This window comes from Phyllobates terribilis, unplaced genomic scaffold (genome assembly GCF_046119375.1).
Source record: "Phyllobates terribilis strain yellow unplaced genomic scaffold, ASM4611937v1 Scaffold_4__5_contigs__length_816908805, whole genome shotgun sequence".
In the NCBI taxonomy this organism is placed as follows: domain Eukaryota; kingdom Metazoa; phylum Chordata; class Amphibia; order Anura; family Dendrobatidae; genus Phyllobates; species Phyllobates terribilis.
Window position 1 is genome coordinate 406,014,665 of NW_027362764.1, and position 15,771 is coordinate 406,030,435.

Sequence of the window (15,771 nt, forward strand, 5' to 3'; positions counted from 1 at the left end):
GATATTTTGCCTGGCAGGCATCTTTTCTGCTAAAGGCATTCAAACACATCTATTTTAGAGGTTTATATTAAAATGACATTATCATACAGCGCTAGTTTTCGCCGATAAGATTAAGAGATTACACAAGATGCAAAATGGAAATGTGTCAGCAGCTTTAATGCTAGAAAACATTTTACAATTTTCATCTTAGAGGGGATCTCATGGAATTTATAACGAGCTCTTCAATAACTAAATCCAAGGCATGACTTAACTTTCTAATATATTCACTGTTAAAACTTTTACTACAATCCTTAGATTTGAAGACAGTGATCGGGATTAGTGATGCGCGAAAGTGCTCGGATAAGGGGTTCTGAGCACCCTCGGGTCCTAACCGAGTGTCTTTGGCGTGCTCGAATACTATGCTCGAGTCGCCGCGGCTGAATGTCTCGCGGTTGCTCAACAGCCGCAACACATGCAGGGATTGTCTGTTTGTTAGGCAATCCCTGCATGTGTTGTGACTGTCTAACAGCCGCGGCGACTCAAACAATTTTATCTAAGCATGCCGAAGATGCTCGGTTAGGACCCGAGGGTGCTCGGTTAGGACCCGAGGGTGCTCGGATTACACCTTATCAGAGCAAGTTCGTGCATCACTAATGTGGATCCAAATTTTAGAAGTCACCATACCTGTATTTTTAGTACGTCTGGTGTTTTTTGAAAACATAGTTTATACTTTTACAAAGTATACCATTAAACTTCACTAATGCAAACTAAATATGTTGGAGCATATGTACTAGTACTGGTGTACTGCCAAGCACTTTCCATACAGGGTTTTCATTTGTTTAAAGGGAATTATAGTGGCAAAAATTCAGATTCAATATCAGGGTTATAAAATGCAGGTTTTCCATTTTTAAATTAAAAACATTACATTTTACTAGTCCAAATAGCACACAGCTCATTCGACCCTTCTATATATTTTCTCTATCCATCCCTCACCATAGTGAATAAATGCACTTCTCTTTATAAATCCTGGCTCCTAATCTGATGCGGCTTTTCTTTACCATGATGGACTGTTCTGAGAGAATAAGATGTGAGCAGAATTTACTTCAAAAGAAGCTACCAATGCACATTATTTCTTTTAAAATCCATAGTTGCAGGTACAGGTATCAAAACCTGACAACCATGAAACCTGAACTAGACATCCGAGCAAGAAGTGAGGTGGAGGAAGCACTGGAGCATGAAGACGGCTGAGGCTCAGAGTGTCCATACTGTGTGTAAATGAAGGACTTCAGAGCCGACGTGATTCTTTAGAAGAAACATTGGAATCTGTTCTATTCCAATAAAAACAATCATGGCAAAAGAAAAAAACAAAAGGAAGGAATTGGATCCTTCGGGTCTGAGAATAACTCAACAGAATGAAAACTGTGTTAGGGTATGTGCAAACGCTCAGTAATCGCTGCGGACTGGATGCTCGCACTTGCGCTGCGTGCAATCTGCAGCGGCCACATGTTACACCATAGTGGATGGGATTTTAAGAAATCCCATGCCCACTATGCGTCTCCATGCTCCTGCGGATCACCCGCGGATACGGACATGTGGCGTGTCTTCACAGACCGCAGCATGTCAATTTCTCTTGTGGAGTCGATAGTCTCCGCAAGAGAAATTAGGTCAGTGCAATGTATACGATGCGGTGAATCCGCATGGTTCAATGAACACATGCAGATTCACCTGCTTTCATATAACACAACATAAAGTATACTGCGTTCAAAGCGCTGCCTGTACAGATCGTGTGCACATACTCTTACAATAGTTACTGGGGTGAAAAAGTTTTCTTAGATATGATATTCAAGTGGAGTCAATTTAAAAGAAAAAATGGTACCGATGTCAACAGTGTATTCCATCAGTATGTCATCAGTGTATGGTCTGTGTGTCTGTTTTCACCATCAGTGTGTCATCTCAGTGTCTGTTTTTACCATCAGTGTGTCACCTGTGTGTGTTTTTACCATTGGTGTGTCATCTATGTCCGTTTTTACCATCAGTATTTCATCAGTGTGTCCGTTTTTACCATCAGTGTGTCATCTGTGCATGTTTTTACCATCAGTGTGTCATCTCTGTCCGTTTTTACGATCAGTATTTCATCAGTGTGTCCATTTTTACCATCAGTGTGTCTTGTTTTTACCATCAGTGTGTCATCTCCATGTCTGTTTTTACCATCAGTGTGTCCGTTTTTACCATCATTGTGTCTGTTTTTACCATCAGTGTGTCATCGATGTGTCTGTTTTTACCATCAGTGTGTTATCTGTGTCTATTTTTACTACCAGTGTGTCATCAGTGTGTCAATTTTTACCATCAGTGTGTCATCGATGTGTCCGTTTTTACCATCAGTGTGTCATCGATGTGTCATCTCTGTGTCCGTTTTTACCATCAGGGTGTCTGTTTTTTACCATCAGGGTGTCAAGAGTGTTTTCCACAGGTGGATAAATAAATTACAAAGCTTCTCCTAACCTGTGCTAAGTTATATTTCGGACAGCATATGGATGTCATCCGTGTGCTGTACGTTTTTTTCACTAACCTATAGTCTTGTATCTTGTATCCCTTTTCATCCACGATACCGGAAAAAAAACAGGACATGTCTCCATGAGTTTTGCATGGACACAAAGACAATGAAAAAAAATGGACAATTTTTTGCGCACCCATAGACTTTAATGGGTGTGTCTCATCCTAAATACTGAATAGACTAGTGTACGCTACAATTTTTTCTACATGGACTGACTGTCATCTGAGTAGTCCCCTGGAATCACATTGGTCAATGGTGTCCGATTTTTACATGGACAGTACACATCATGTAAACGAGCCCTAAAACATATAAAGTATCACTGTTGCCCACAGCAATCACATTTATTTAATTTTTAAACTTCCTCTGAAAATATAATACCTAAAATAAGATCGGTTGCTATGCATCACATTGGCATTTTAAAGGGAACCTGCCTGCAAAGAATGACTGTTCAATTCAAGTACGGGAACTCGGTACACCCTGGGCGTAGCCAAACGTCTCAGTGCACCTTCCCAGTTGTCAGCTGTATATCATAGCTGACACCCTGCTGTAATGCCCAGGATTGGTATAGCATGAATCATGGCCATTTAACCCCCTATATAACGCTGTCAATACAGACATCAGTATCTACATGGTTATTTGATGGACAAGGCTCCCACTTCAACGTAGTGGCTATAGCAACTCAAGGACAAGTAATCTCCTTTGGGTCAGCCAACTACGGAGGCCTGTAAGGCCTTGTAATAATCAGGGTCTTAATGGCAAAGTGTCAGTGTAAGGCTATGTTCACATGTTGCGTTTTTGCAGCATTTTTTTCCAGCTTTTTTTATGCAAATTTTCAGTTGCATTTTACAGTACCAGCAAAGTCAGAAGTCTCATGCACACACCTTGGTTATTTTTTCTTGACTGTTTTGTCAAAGAGCAGCATTTTTGCAAAATGTAGCATGTCACTTCTTTCAGTGTTTTTGCAGTGTTTTTCACCCATTAAAAGCAATGAGTAGTGCAAAAACACAGCAAAAACGCAGATATTAGGTTTTGCTGCATTTTCGGTGCCAAAACCTGATGAAGCTGAATCAGAGTTTTTTTATGCACTAAACTTAATCAGCACGCACAAGAGACAAATCCAAAAATGCAGCTTTTTCATTATACTGACACACAAAAAATGGATTGAGAAGTGATTAAAAAATCGTGTATATATATATATATATATATTATATATATATATATATATATATATAAAAAAAAAAAATATGGTATCACGGATAATGTCATCTTGTCCAGTAAAAAACAAGCTTCTACTCAAATCTTTCATTTGTCAACAGCAAAGCAGAGGTTTTCACGGTATTAGTAGCTGAAATGCATAGGAAAAGTGACATGGCTCCCAAAAACGAATCCAGTAAAATTCACATTCACATTTAATCATACAAAAGACAGTCATAGGATTCTTATCAAAAAAGTACCTAACATCTGCCTGTTATTCTTACAAAAGGTTTACACTTGTTGTACTTGCTGCTGTTATTTAAACCATTCTTTAATATTTTTATTTTTTATTCTGTTATAAAAAAATATATATATGACGCGCCCCCTGGGCCGTGGGGTACTCGGTAGCCGGGCAGGTCGGTGCTGGTGGAATGTCACGGTGGCAGTGACCGGGTCTGTGACCCAGGGCAGTCAATTAAAGGGCAAAATAAAAGGGGAATAAAGTTTTTATAGACAATGTTCGTGATGCCACCTGTGGTATGCGGCTATATGGGGCCGCCGCTGCGGTGAAGATCCACTGGATCTGATGATAACGCAGCAGAGTTGGTTCAGCTCTCCACAGGTAGAGCTTAGCTCCAGGGCAGTGTATGATGATGTTATGAGGTAGATGTTGCTGGTCCTGTGTAGTGCAGGGCTGGTGATGGCGCAGCAATAATTCCAGGACACAGTGGGGTGCAGTCTTCAAGGTTTACTCACAGTTGTTCAAGACTTCCCTCAGCTCCCGTCCCCTCTCTCTCTCTCCTGGGCCTCTCAGGCTAGGCCCGCTTCCTCTCTCTCTCCAGTCAACTCCTGCTCCAAGCACTGGAGCCAGGAGCTTGTAAACTCCTACACTGCTCTCCTGAGCAGGACTGGACTCTTCTAGATGGTTCCCTTCCCTCTTATACTCCTACTGACGGTGCTCCCCTGATCGACCTCCTCCATCCACTACATGGTTCCACCTCTCTTGGTTCCCCCCTTCCAACCAGGGACAGGGCTCAGCAGTGGATAAGTGCATCTTGCCCCTCCTGCTGGTCTGGAGTGGTGTAGTGTTGGATGTAGGTGGGTGGGCCCCGGGTAGTACTCCCTCCTTACCTGAGAGTGGGGTACCACATCTCTGGGTGAGATGCAGTACCTCTGTGGTGACTGAACCCGCATATATGTCTGTAAATGTCAAGAAATAGAACTTTATTTAGTGTGCAGGTTAAAACTCTTTTGAAACTTTATTAATGCATTTTAAAACTAGTCGGTTTTCCACAGATAAAATACAGATATGCTGGAATAAGAAACTCTCATGGCCTAACCATTTTTATGGCATGATTAAAGATGGAGATTCCGTTTGAAATGAGTCAGCGTTTTCATTGTGGAATACCAACTGGATTTTATGATGCATTAATTAATAATAGTACATCCTTGTGCCCTGGGCCTATTAGACCAGGGACGTACTATTAGGCTATGTGCCCAAGTAGCAGATTTGATGCAGAGCGTTTTTGCCTCTCTCTGGCAGAAAAAAACGCATGCAGATTTACATGCGTTTTTTCAGCAAGAGAGAAGCGTTTTTTCAGCGTTTTTACATGCGTTTTCGCATGCGTTTTTACAAGCACTTTTCCAAGTGATTTTAGCATCACTTGGAAAAGTGCTTGACAAGTTGGTCGCACAATATAACTCCAAGCAACCGGCATGGATTTATATTGTGCGACCAACTTAGATGCTTTAAATGCTGCATCTATAGTAAAAAAAAAAAAAAAAAAGAATTAAAAAGTTAAAAATAAAAAAAAATTGTATATTCACCTCTCCGGCGGGCCCCGGTCTGCTCCCGGCGGCGTCCTCTCTCTTCGGCGTCCCGCGGTGTACTGCCAGGACCTGCAGTGACGTCATTTAGTCAGCTGATGGTCGCGTGACCATCAGCTGACTAAATGACGTCACCGTAGGTCCTGCAAGTACACCGCGGGACGCCAAGGAGAGAGGACGCCACCGGGAGGAGACTGGGCGTCGCTGGAGAGGTGAATATACAGTTTTTTTTTAACTTTTAACTTTTTTATTTTTTTTTCACTGCGTGGTAGCCAGGATGAAGAGGAGTTGTAGTCTCCTCTTCATCCCGGGTACCACACACAAAGCGATTACGCTGCAAATTCGCGGCCATTGAATTTAATTGAAACGCAGAAAATCCACATATACCTGCGACTTTTCTGCATTTCAATGTTCCTCAATGGCCGCGAATTTGCAGCGTAATCGTGGTAAAATTGGTCATGCTGCGTTTTGCAACGCAATGCGAATTCGGCACGCTAATCAGCGCATCATGTGCACAGCACATCCGAATTCACATTGCTTTGCATGGCAGATGGTTTTACAAGCGTTTTGCGGCGTTTTCGTGGCCGTAAAAATGCCGCAAAAACACTACAAAAATGCTACGTGGGCACATGGCCTTACTGACCGGCAATCGAGCCCGCACACAGGCTGATTCTGACACCTGACACCCGGCACTCAGTGCCAGGAACGGTCCCGCACCACTCCCGGCACATTAACCCCCGAAACGGTGTGATCAAAGTCAATTGCTGCATTTCAGGAGCAGGGAAAGGAAAAACAGCCCCTCTTATCTTGGATCGGAGACCCCGCGCTGTCAGTGCAGAGTCCCGATCATTGCCGTGGTGACTCGATGTTGTCATGACGTCATCCGGTCACCAGGCACCAGCAAGTTGCTTTGATCATGCGCAGTGCATGATCTAACTAACTTGTGTCTGCAGGACTGACAGGTCATAATGTACAGCAGTGATCCTACACTGCTATACATTATAACTGCAATCAGCCTGAAGAAAGTGAAAGTCCCAATGTGGGACTAAGTAAAAAAATTAAAAAAAGGAAAAAAAAAGTAGTAAAAATATTTTTGAAACAAATACTACTACTAATAAAAAAAAAATATATATTTTTTTCTACCCATAAATAAATATTATTATGAAAAAAAAAATAAACAATAAAAGTACACACATTTGGTATTGGAACAACCTGATCTATAAAACTGTCCCACTAGTTAACCCCTTTAGTGAACATGGTAAAAAAAATAAAAAATGAAGCAAAACCCGGTGCTTTATCATCATACCGCCGAACAAAAAGTGGATAAAATGCGATCAAAAAGATGAATATAAATAAAAATAGTACCTCTGAAAACGTCATCGTGTCCCACAAAAAACAAGCTGTCATACAGCTCCATCAGCCGAAAAATAAAAAAGTTATAGCTCTCCGAATAAAGCGATACAAAATAAAATTATTTTTTCTATAAAATAGTTTTTATTGTGTAAAAGCGCCAAAACATTAAAAAACAATATAAATGTAGTATCTCTTTAAACATACTGACAAGAAGAATAAAGATGCCTTATTAATTTTACCACATGTGGAACAGCATAAAAAAAACAATTCCTGAATTGTTGGTTTTTGTTTATTCTGCCTCCCAAAAATCGGAATAGAAAGCGATCAAAAAATGTCATGTGCCCGAAAATGGTACCAATAAAAACGTCAACTCATCCCGCAAAAAAAAAGCCCTCACATGACTCTGTCAGCCAAATATGGAAAAATTATAGCTCTCAAAATATGGCGATGCAAAAACTAGTCTTTGCAAAAAAAAAACATATAAATCATCTGGTATCACTGTAATCGCGCCGACCCGAAGAATAAAGTAATCTAATCACTTATACAGCACAAGGAACAGCGTAAAAAATAAATAAAACCAATTCTTCACCAGAAGCTGATTTGTTCATTCTGCGTCCCAAAGATCGCAGTAAGGCTTGGCTCACATTTATCCTGTGCTCTGCCCTTACACCGGGGTTTCCATGTAAATCTCTGAAATACGTGATTCAGACGGAACCCCTGGCGGAAGATTCCCTGTAATGAGGCAGATGGAGGTGTGACACCCCAGGGGTCTGGTTGCCACAGTAATAGAGATATTATGTCTGAGAGGAAGTGGGAGGTTTCTCTGGTCAGGATCCCTAAACATGCAACACGGTCCGCCCAGACCTGGGAGGGGAGGAATCTGCCCTTATAAACTGGGTCTGGGGCGGGGTTAGAGCAGACAGAGTCAGAGTCAGAGTGGAGCTGCAGACAGTTCCAGACACAGGGAAAGCAAGAACAGGAGCTCTGTAGGAGAAGTAGCAGAAGTCCAGGGGCTGGAGCTGAGCAGAGTTCGCCCTGGACGAAGATACTAAAGCCGGACACAGGAGTCCGAGGCTGTGGGGACTGATATAGACCCAGCAGCAGAAACCAACCGGCAGGGGATTCCAGGTCCTATGGCCATAGAAGCCCGGAGGCTCAGTCACAGAGAAGGGACCAGCGCCGCCATCCAGGAGCGGAGGCTAACAGAAGGCCCCAAGTCACCAGCCATACGGGTGAGCACCACACGGTATACTCAGGGACGTGGGCTACTTGTAACCGCTGACAGCAAGGTAGCCAGGAAGAGTGCAGATAAACGGGGAGGCCTACAACTCCACCTGGCCAGGGGAACTCCTTCTTGCTCGCAGACTGACCAGGCCCCTTATACTAGCCAGTACTCCCGGGAGGGTCTGCCTTGTACCATCAGTAAAGACCCTAAACTGCACCTCCCGTCTCTGTGATTCCTTGCCGCTCCTGCACCATTAGCACTGGGACCCTCAGACCATCACTCCCATCATCTTCCACATTAGCTGCCCTGAGGCAATACTCCTCCCGTGGGGAGTTATCCCATACTCGGCTGCGCAACCAACATCAGCCTCAGCGGTCGGCAGCGCAGCGGCGGTCCCCACTGACCGCAATCCACGGGTGGCGTAGTCGGACACTTATTACAACATTTGGACCGTTTTCCGCCGTCTTCTGCCTTCTTCCCGCCATCCGCAGCTGCTTCCCGCCTTCGGACGCCATCTTCGGGACGCCGCACGGGAAGAAGAGGGGCGTGGACGCCGAAAGCGCGCGAGGTCCGAAGCTCCGCCCCACGCTCTGACGCTGCGCAAGGTCCTGGAAGGAAGGAAGAGCGACGCTGACGTCATCAGAGCGCGACGCCAGGTCCTCAACCCCGACGATCGACTGCGGAGCCGCGGCCTACGGAAGAAGAGCATCGCAAGGTAGGCCACGGTCCACTAGGGGGGAGGAGGATGCTGGATACCGAGGGGAGCTCCACTGCCACAGCCACCGCCAGCGCAACCGCTGCAGCAGTCATGCCATTCACCATGCCCTATATCCCGGGGGTAACCTGGCTACCCCAGTACTCAGGGGAGTCACATACTCTAAATGACTTTAGAGAAAGACTGGATAGCCTCTTCCAGGTGTACCCCCTCACAGAAGAGCAAAAAGTGAGCATCCTGGTGGCCCAATTAATCGGGGCAGCCCAAAGGGAGGTAAAGTCCTGGCCACCTGGGAGGAAGAGGACTGTCAGAGAAATACTAGCCCGGCTGAAAGACACATTTGACACCCGCACCTCAGCCGAAATAAAGGTCAGATTTTACGGGTGTAAACAACGGGCACATGAGAGTATAAGAGACTATGCGCTAAACCTACAAGAGGCCCTGAGAGCCATTAAGCAGGCAGACCCTGACAGCGTGGGAAATGAAGATAAGCTGTTGACTGAACAATTTATTGAGGGTCTACTGTGCAATGCCCACCGAACCCAGTTGCGGGCAATGGCCTTACAGGACCCTGACCTGGACTTTGCACAGTTCAAGGACAGAGCCATCCGGGTGCTCCGAGAACCGGCACCAGGTGGCGCTGTGACCCACAGGCGCCCTGCTATCACTTACCACCAGGAGACGGCGCCCTTGTCTGCAGGGCCTGTGGGAGCTGATGCGCAGGCTTTAAACAGTGACCCGGCTACAGACCTGCACCATCAGGTCCAAGAGCTGACTAAGAGCGTTGCCGTGCTAACCAGAACTGTGCAGTCTTTACAGGTCTCTTCTCCAAGAAAGATCCAGCTGGCCTCCGGACCGGAGGACGTCCCGTGGCGCCGACTGAGGAGGACCCCACCGGCCAGAGGAAGACCCAGCGACAGATACAACGAGGACGGACGACCCATCTGCCGCCGCTGCAATCAACCCGGACATGTGGCAAGGTACTGTCATTTAAACGGGCACAACCTGGGGTAGAGGGCCAACCCCCAGGCATAAGACCATCAGGCCCATCAAACTGGCATGATAAATACGTAGGGGGACGTCCAATCTTGCCTGTGGTACTGGATGGCATTCCTATGAGTGCCCTACTAGACACTGGGTCACAGGTGACCACCATCCCGTACGTGCTCTTTAAACAGTACTGGAATGACTCGGACATAACCCGCTACCCAGATGACGACCTGAGTATCATCGCCAGCAATGGTCAGCCCGTGCCGCAGGTGGGATTCAAAGAGGTGACCATTAAGATCGGTAAAGTCGAACTGGCGGCACAAGGACTGATTATAGTGGACATAGACCGTCATGAGAGTCACCCTAGAATAACCTTGGGAACTAATGTGATTGAAAATTGTCTTGCAGAGGTGATTCTCATTTTACAGCAGGTTGCCAAGAACGCCAGTTCTGGCCAGCAGCGTGTGCTCCAAAAAGAGATCCGGGCACTGATGAAGCGGCAACAGGTGGAACTATCTGGTGGTGAGATAGGTAGCGTGAGAATGTGTGACCCGTTCCCTATTGCCATGCCCCCAAAAAGTGAGATGATGATTTGGTGCCGGGCAGCTATTGGTCTAAGAGGTAGAGACTACCAAGCAATGGTAGAACCCGTCTACTCAGACAGTAGGCCCACCATTTTGACAGCACGGGGGGTGGTCGATGTACGCCATGGGAGGGTGCCCGTTCGCATCATAAATATCGGGGAGAGAGAAGTACACCTGCCCCGGTATGCCACGCTAGCCAAATTGTTCACCATAAACCAGAATTCTGTACAGGCCGTGGAACCCTTGCCTCCATCTCAACCAGAGGAAGGTAACGGCTCTAAGAAACCAATGAAGGACTGGTGTCAGCAACTGCATTTGGGTACTGACTCCACTCCCTCACACCAGAAACAGGGAGTCTATCGGGTGGTTCGAGAGTACGAGAGAGTGTTTAGTAAACACCCGCTAGACTTCGGGCGAGTAAAGGGGGTAGAACACCACATCCCCACGGGAGACCATCCTCCCATAAAGGAGAGATACCGACCCGTACCCCCGGCACACTACCAACACGCCAAGGGGATGCTTAGAGACATGAAGGAGGCTGGGGTAATCAGGGACAGCTGTAGCCCCTGGGCAGCTCCACTAGTCTTAGTGAAAAAGAAAGACAACACCATGAGAATGTGTGTAGACTACAGGAAGGTCAACCGTATCACACACAAAGATGCGTACCCGTTACCAAGGATATAAGAGTCCTTAGCTGCCTTAAAATCTGCTAACTTCTTCTCTACTTTGGATATCACTAGCGGGTACTGGCAGGTTCCTGTAGCAGAGGCGGACCGGGAGAAGACTGCATTCACCACCCCGATCGGTCTCAGCGAATTTAACTGTATGCCGTTCGGGCTCTGCAACGCACCAGGAACGTTCCAACGGTTGATGGAATGCTGTCTGGGAGACGGTCCTGTTATACCTGGACGATGTCATCGTCTATTCCAAGACCTACGAGGACCACCTGAAACACCTGGCAGAAGTGTTTGAAGCTCTGGCAAACTACGGCCTAAAGGTGAAACCCTCCAAGTGTCACCTCCTGAAACCAAAGGTGCAGTACCTGGGACACGTGGTGAGTGCTGACGGAGTGGCTCCCGACCCTGATAAGATCACCGTAATTAAGGACTGGCCAAGACCCTCCAGCATAAAGGAAGTGCGGCAGTTCCTCGGGTTGGTAGGCTACTACCGAAGATTCATTCCCGGTTTCACCAAAATGGCAGCCCCTATGCAGGACCTCCTGATAGGTCAATCTCGGAAAGCCAAAAACCAGAAGCCGCCCTTCAGGTGGGAAAAGCTGGAAGAGGAGTCCTTTTGCCAGCTGAAGATGGCCCTCACGGGGGATGAAATCCTGGCATATCCAGACTACAGCCAGCCCTTTATCCTCCACACGGACGCAAGCAACATCGGGCTAGGAGCCGTACTGTCCCAGATCCAGCAAGGGAAAGAACGGGTAATCGCTTACGCCAGCCGAAAGCTACGGCCCACGGAGAGAAACCCTGAGAATTATAGCTCATTCAAGCTGGAGTTCCTGGCAGTAGTGTGGGCAGTGACCGAACGTTTCAAGCATTACCTTGCCTCCTCCAAATTCACCGTGTACACGGATAACAACCCGTTGACACACCTGGACACTGCAAGGCTCGGTGCCCTGGAACAGAGATGGATGGCCCGCCTGTCCAACTTTGAATTCACCATCAAATACCGGGCAGGACGATCAAATGCCAACGCGGATGCCCTGTCTAGAATGCCGAACTTACCGGACGTAGGGGAAGATCCAGAAGATCTGGAAGAAGTTGAGCTCCCTGCGTTCCACCGTCATGGGATTACCCTGTATTCCCACCGTGTGAAGGACAGGCGCTCCGTGACGTTCAATCCCTTGCCCCACTACAACTGGGTGGAGACGCAAGACAGTGATCCCGCAGTCCATTTGGTGAAGGAAATGCTGACCCAGGCCGATGCCCGTCTTGACCCAGATGCTCCGGAGGAGACCAAGCAACTGTGGAAGGAGAAAAGTAAGCTGTTCCTCTACAGGGAGAAGCTGTGCCGGAGAATGGTTAACTCTCGAACGCATGAGTTGACCTGGCAGGTAGTGGTCCCAAGACGAGACGCGGCTATGGTTCTGGAGGCATACCACAACGGAGCAGGGCATTTCGGATGGAAGAAGCTGGAGTTCTTGTTGCGTGAACGGTTCTACTGGGTAGGCATGAGAGGAGCCATCGAGAGGAGCCATCGAGAGGTGGTGCAGAGACTGTGGCCCGTGCCACCTGAGAAGAAAGGACCGTGCCAGCCAGAAGACTCCCTTGCAGCCCATCATCACCAGACAGCCACTGGAACTGGTAGCCCTGGACCATGTGAAACTGGCTCCAAGCAGATCTGGGTATGTCTACGCCCTCACAATCGTAGATCATTACTCCCGGTTCCTGGTGGTGGTCCCGGTCAAGGACTTAACGGCTCAAACAGCAGCTAGAGCCTTCCAGCAGCACTTCTGCCGTCCACACGGGTACCCGGACCAAGTGCTGACAGACCAAGGACCAGCTTTTGAAGCGGAGGTCTTCCAGGAGTTCTGCAACCTGTATGGCTGCAAGAAGATAAGAACAACGCCCTATCACCCTCAAACCAATGGACTCTGCGAGAAGATGAACCAGGTGGTGATAGATCTGCTAAAAACATTGCCCCTGGAAGAACGCAGTCTGTGGCCTGAGAAACTGCCCGATCTGGTGGACCTGTATAACCACATCCCTGTAGGTTCCACCAACTGTACCCCGGCTTACCTAATGAGAGCAAGACCTGGTAAGCTGCCTATTGACCTGGATATGGGAGTCCTGACGCCTGAGGACACCTCGCCAGAGGCAGACTGGGATACAGAACGGCAGCAGCAGTATCGGAAAGTACAGGAAAGAGTCGAGCGAAGTCTGTCTCAAGCTAGAGAAAGGCAAGAGAAGGCTTATAACCAGTATGCTCCCACTGTTCCCCTGGTACCTGGAGAGCAGGTCTTGAAGAGGAAGAGGCGGCTCCACAAGTTGGACGACCAGTGGGAGAAGGACCCGTACACCGTACTGCCATCAAGCCATGAGAACCCAAAAATCTGCGTAATCAGTAAGGATGGAGGAGAAACCACAGCCATTGTCTCCAGAGACCACCTGAAGAAGTGTCCCGAGCAGCTGCAAAGCCCTGAAGAAGATCAAGAAAACCCTCAACCCGCAGAGGAAAGGGAAGAAATGATCAGTACCGTACTCGGAGACTTCCCCCGGTCTTGGACACAAGTAAACGGCGCTGTCGTGGTACCCGTCCTCACCTTTCTCCAGCCAGCCCCGCAAGTGCCTACAGAGGAACCGGAAGAGCTGGAAGAGCAGCCGGCCCAAGAGGCAGAAGAGTCCACACCAGCAGTACAGGAGGATCAACCCTCTGCTAGTAGTGAGCCTGCCGTGCCCTTAGTGAGCCAAAGAGTGCGCAGAAAGCTGCCCAGCTTGCCCATAACACCTCCTACACCCTGTAGTGCAGAACCGGTTAGTGAGCTCCGTAGGTCCACTAGAGTCACTAGAGGTCAGATGCCCGCTCGCTGGAGAATCTAAACCAATGCACTGTAAAGTTGACTGTTTATTGAAAAATGTTTATGGTTTTTGTTTGTTGCCTGTTACTAATTATGTTTCTCAGTTACCCTGCAGATTTATTTGGACTAACAGGTTATGGACACTGGATAACTGGAACAGTTTTGTAGATAGTTGCACCTTGGTGCCTCTTGTGAAGACGGCCGCGGAAGAGAAAACCTGTCTGGCGTGGCCTCCTTGCGGCCCAAAGTAGTTAGTCTACCCTTGCAGCCACGCCTAAGGACAACGCAAGGGGTTTGCTTTGGACAGGTCCCCTATTCTGTGCCAAGACTTCGCCTTGTTGGGTGACATGGACACCCCCTTTGTTTCATAAACTTCACCTTGGGTGATATGGACACCCGGTCACGGAAACGCCGTGACCTCTACAGACTAAAGTTTCTTGTGAATATGTTATTGTATTATTGTTATATCTTGTATTTATGTTTCTTTAAAAATGTGTTTAGTCCCGGAGTACTAAAATTTACCAGGGGGGAATGTGACACCCCAGGGGTCTGGTTGCCACAGTAATAGAGATATTATGTCTGAGAGCAAGTGGGAGGATTCTCTGGTCAGGATCCCTAAACATGCAACACGGTCCGCCCAGACCTGGGAGGGGAGGAATCTGCCCTTATAAACTGGGTCTGGGGCGGGGTTAGAGCAGACCAAGTCAGAGTCAGAGTGGAGCTGCAGACAGTTCCAGACACAGGGAAAGCAAGAACAGGAGCTCTGTAGGAGAAGTAGCAGAAGTCCAGGGGCTGGAGCTGAGCAGAGTTCGCCCTGGACGAAGATACTAAAGCCGGACACAGGAGTCCGAGGCTGTGGGGACTGATATAGACCCAGCAGCAGAAACCAACCGGCAGGGGATTCCAGGTCCTCTGGCCATAGAAACCCGGAGGCTCAGTCACAGAGAAGGGACCAGCGCCACCATCCAGGAGCGGAGGCTAACAGAAGGCCCCAAGTCACCAGCCATACGGGTGAGCACCACACGGTATACTCAGGGACGTGGGCTACTTGTAACCGCTGACAGCAAGGTAGCCAGGAAGAGTGCAGATAAACGGGGAGGCCTACAACTCCACCTGGCCAGGGGAACTCCTGCTTGCTCGCAGACTGACCAGGCCCCTTATACTAGCCAGTACTCCCGGGAGGGTCTGCCTTGTACCATCAGTAAAGACCCTAAACTGCACCTCCCGTCTCTGTGATTCCTTGCCGCTCCTGCACCATTAGCACTGGGACCCTCAGACCATCACTCCCATCATCTTCCACATTAGCTGCCCTGAGGCAATACTCCTCCCGTGGGGAGTTATCCCATACTCGGCTGCGCAACCAACATCAGCCTCAGCGGTCGGCAGCGCAGCGGCGGTCCCCACTGACCGCAATCCACGGGTGGCGTAGTCGGACACTTATTACAACATTTAGACTGCCACTGGTTTGACCACCCTGGGCACGGACCGGGTCACCGCCACACGGAGACTACAACCCCCAGCATTCTACAACAGGCCCGGTTCCGGGTTCCCCTGCACAACACAGGCCCAGGGGGCGCGTCAGAGGCACCGTGGACGCCATCTGGCCTGTGATCCCACGGTGTCCTTCTTTTTTAGGCGTGCATAAAAGTGCCATAGGCCACAGTTTCGTGAACCTCTGAAAAAAAGGACACCGCTAAAAAGAGGCCAGACTGAGTCCAGAGTAACTCTGCTGCCTCACTATAGTGAATGGATACCTCGGGATAGGGTTAGAGTTGTGTTAGGTTTAGGCTTGTGTTAGGGATTGTGTTAGGGTTGTGTAAG

General features: G+C 48.0%; 1 protein-coding gene across 1 annotated transcript in view; it reads right to left on the reverse strand.

Moving 5' to 3' along the window:
- TMEFF1 (transmembrane protein with EGF like and two follistatin like domains 1) overlaps window positions 1-15,771 on the reverse strand; it is a 282,319-nt gene that overhangs the window by 5,699 nt on the left and 260,849 nt on the right. The window lies entirely within an intron of this gene.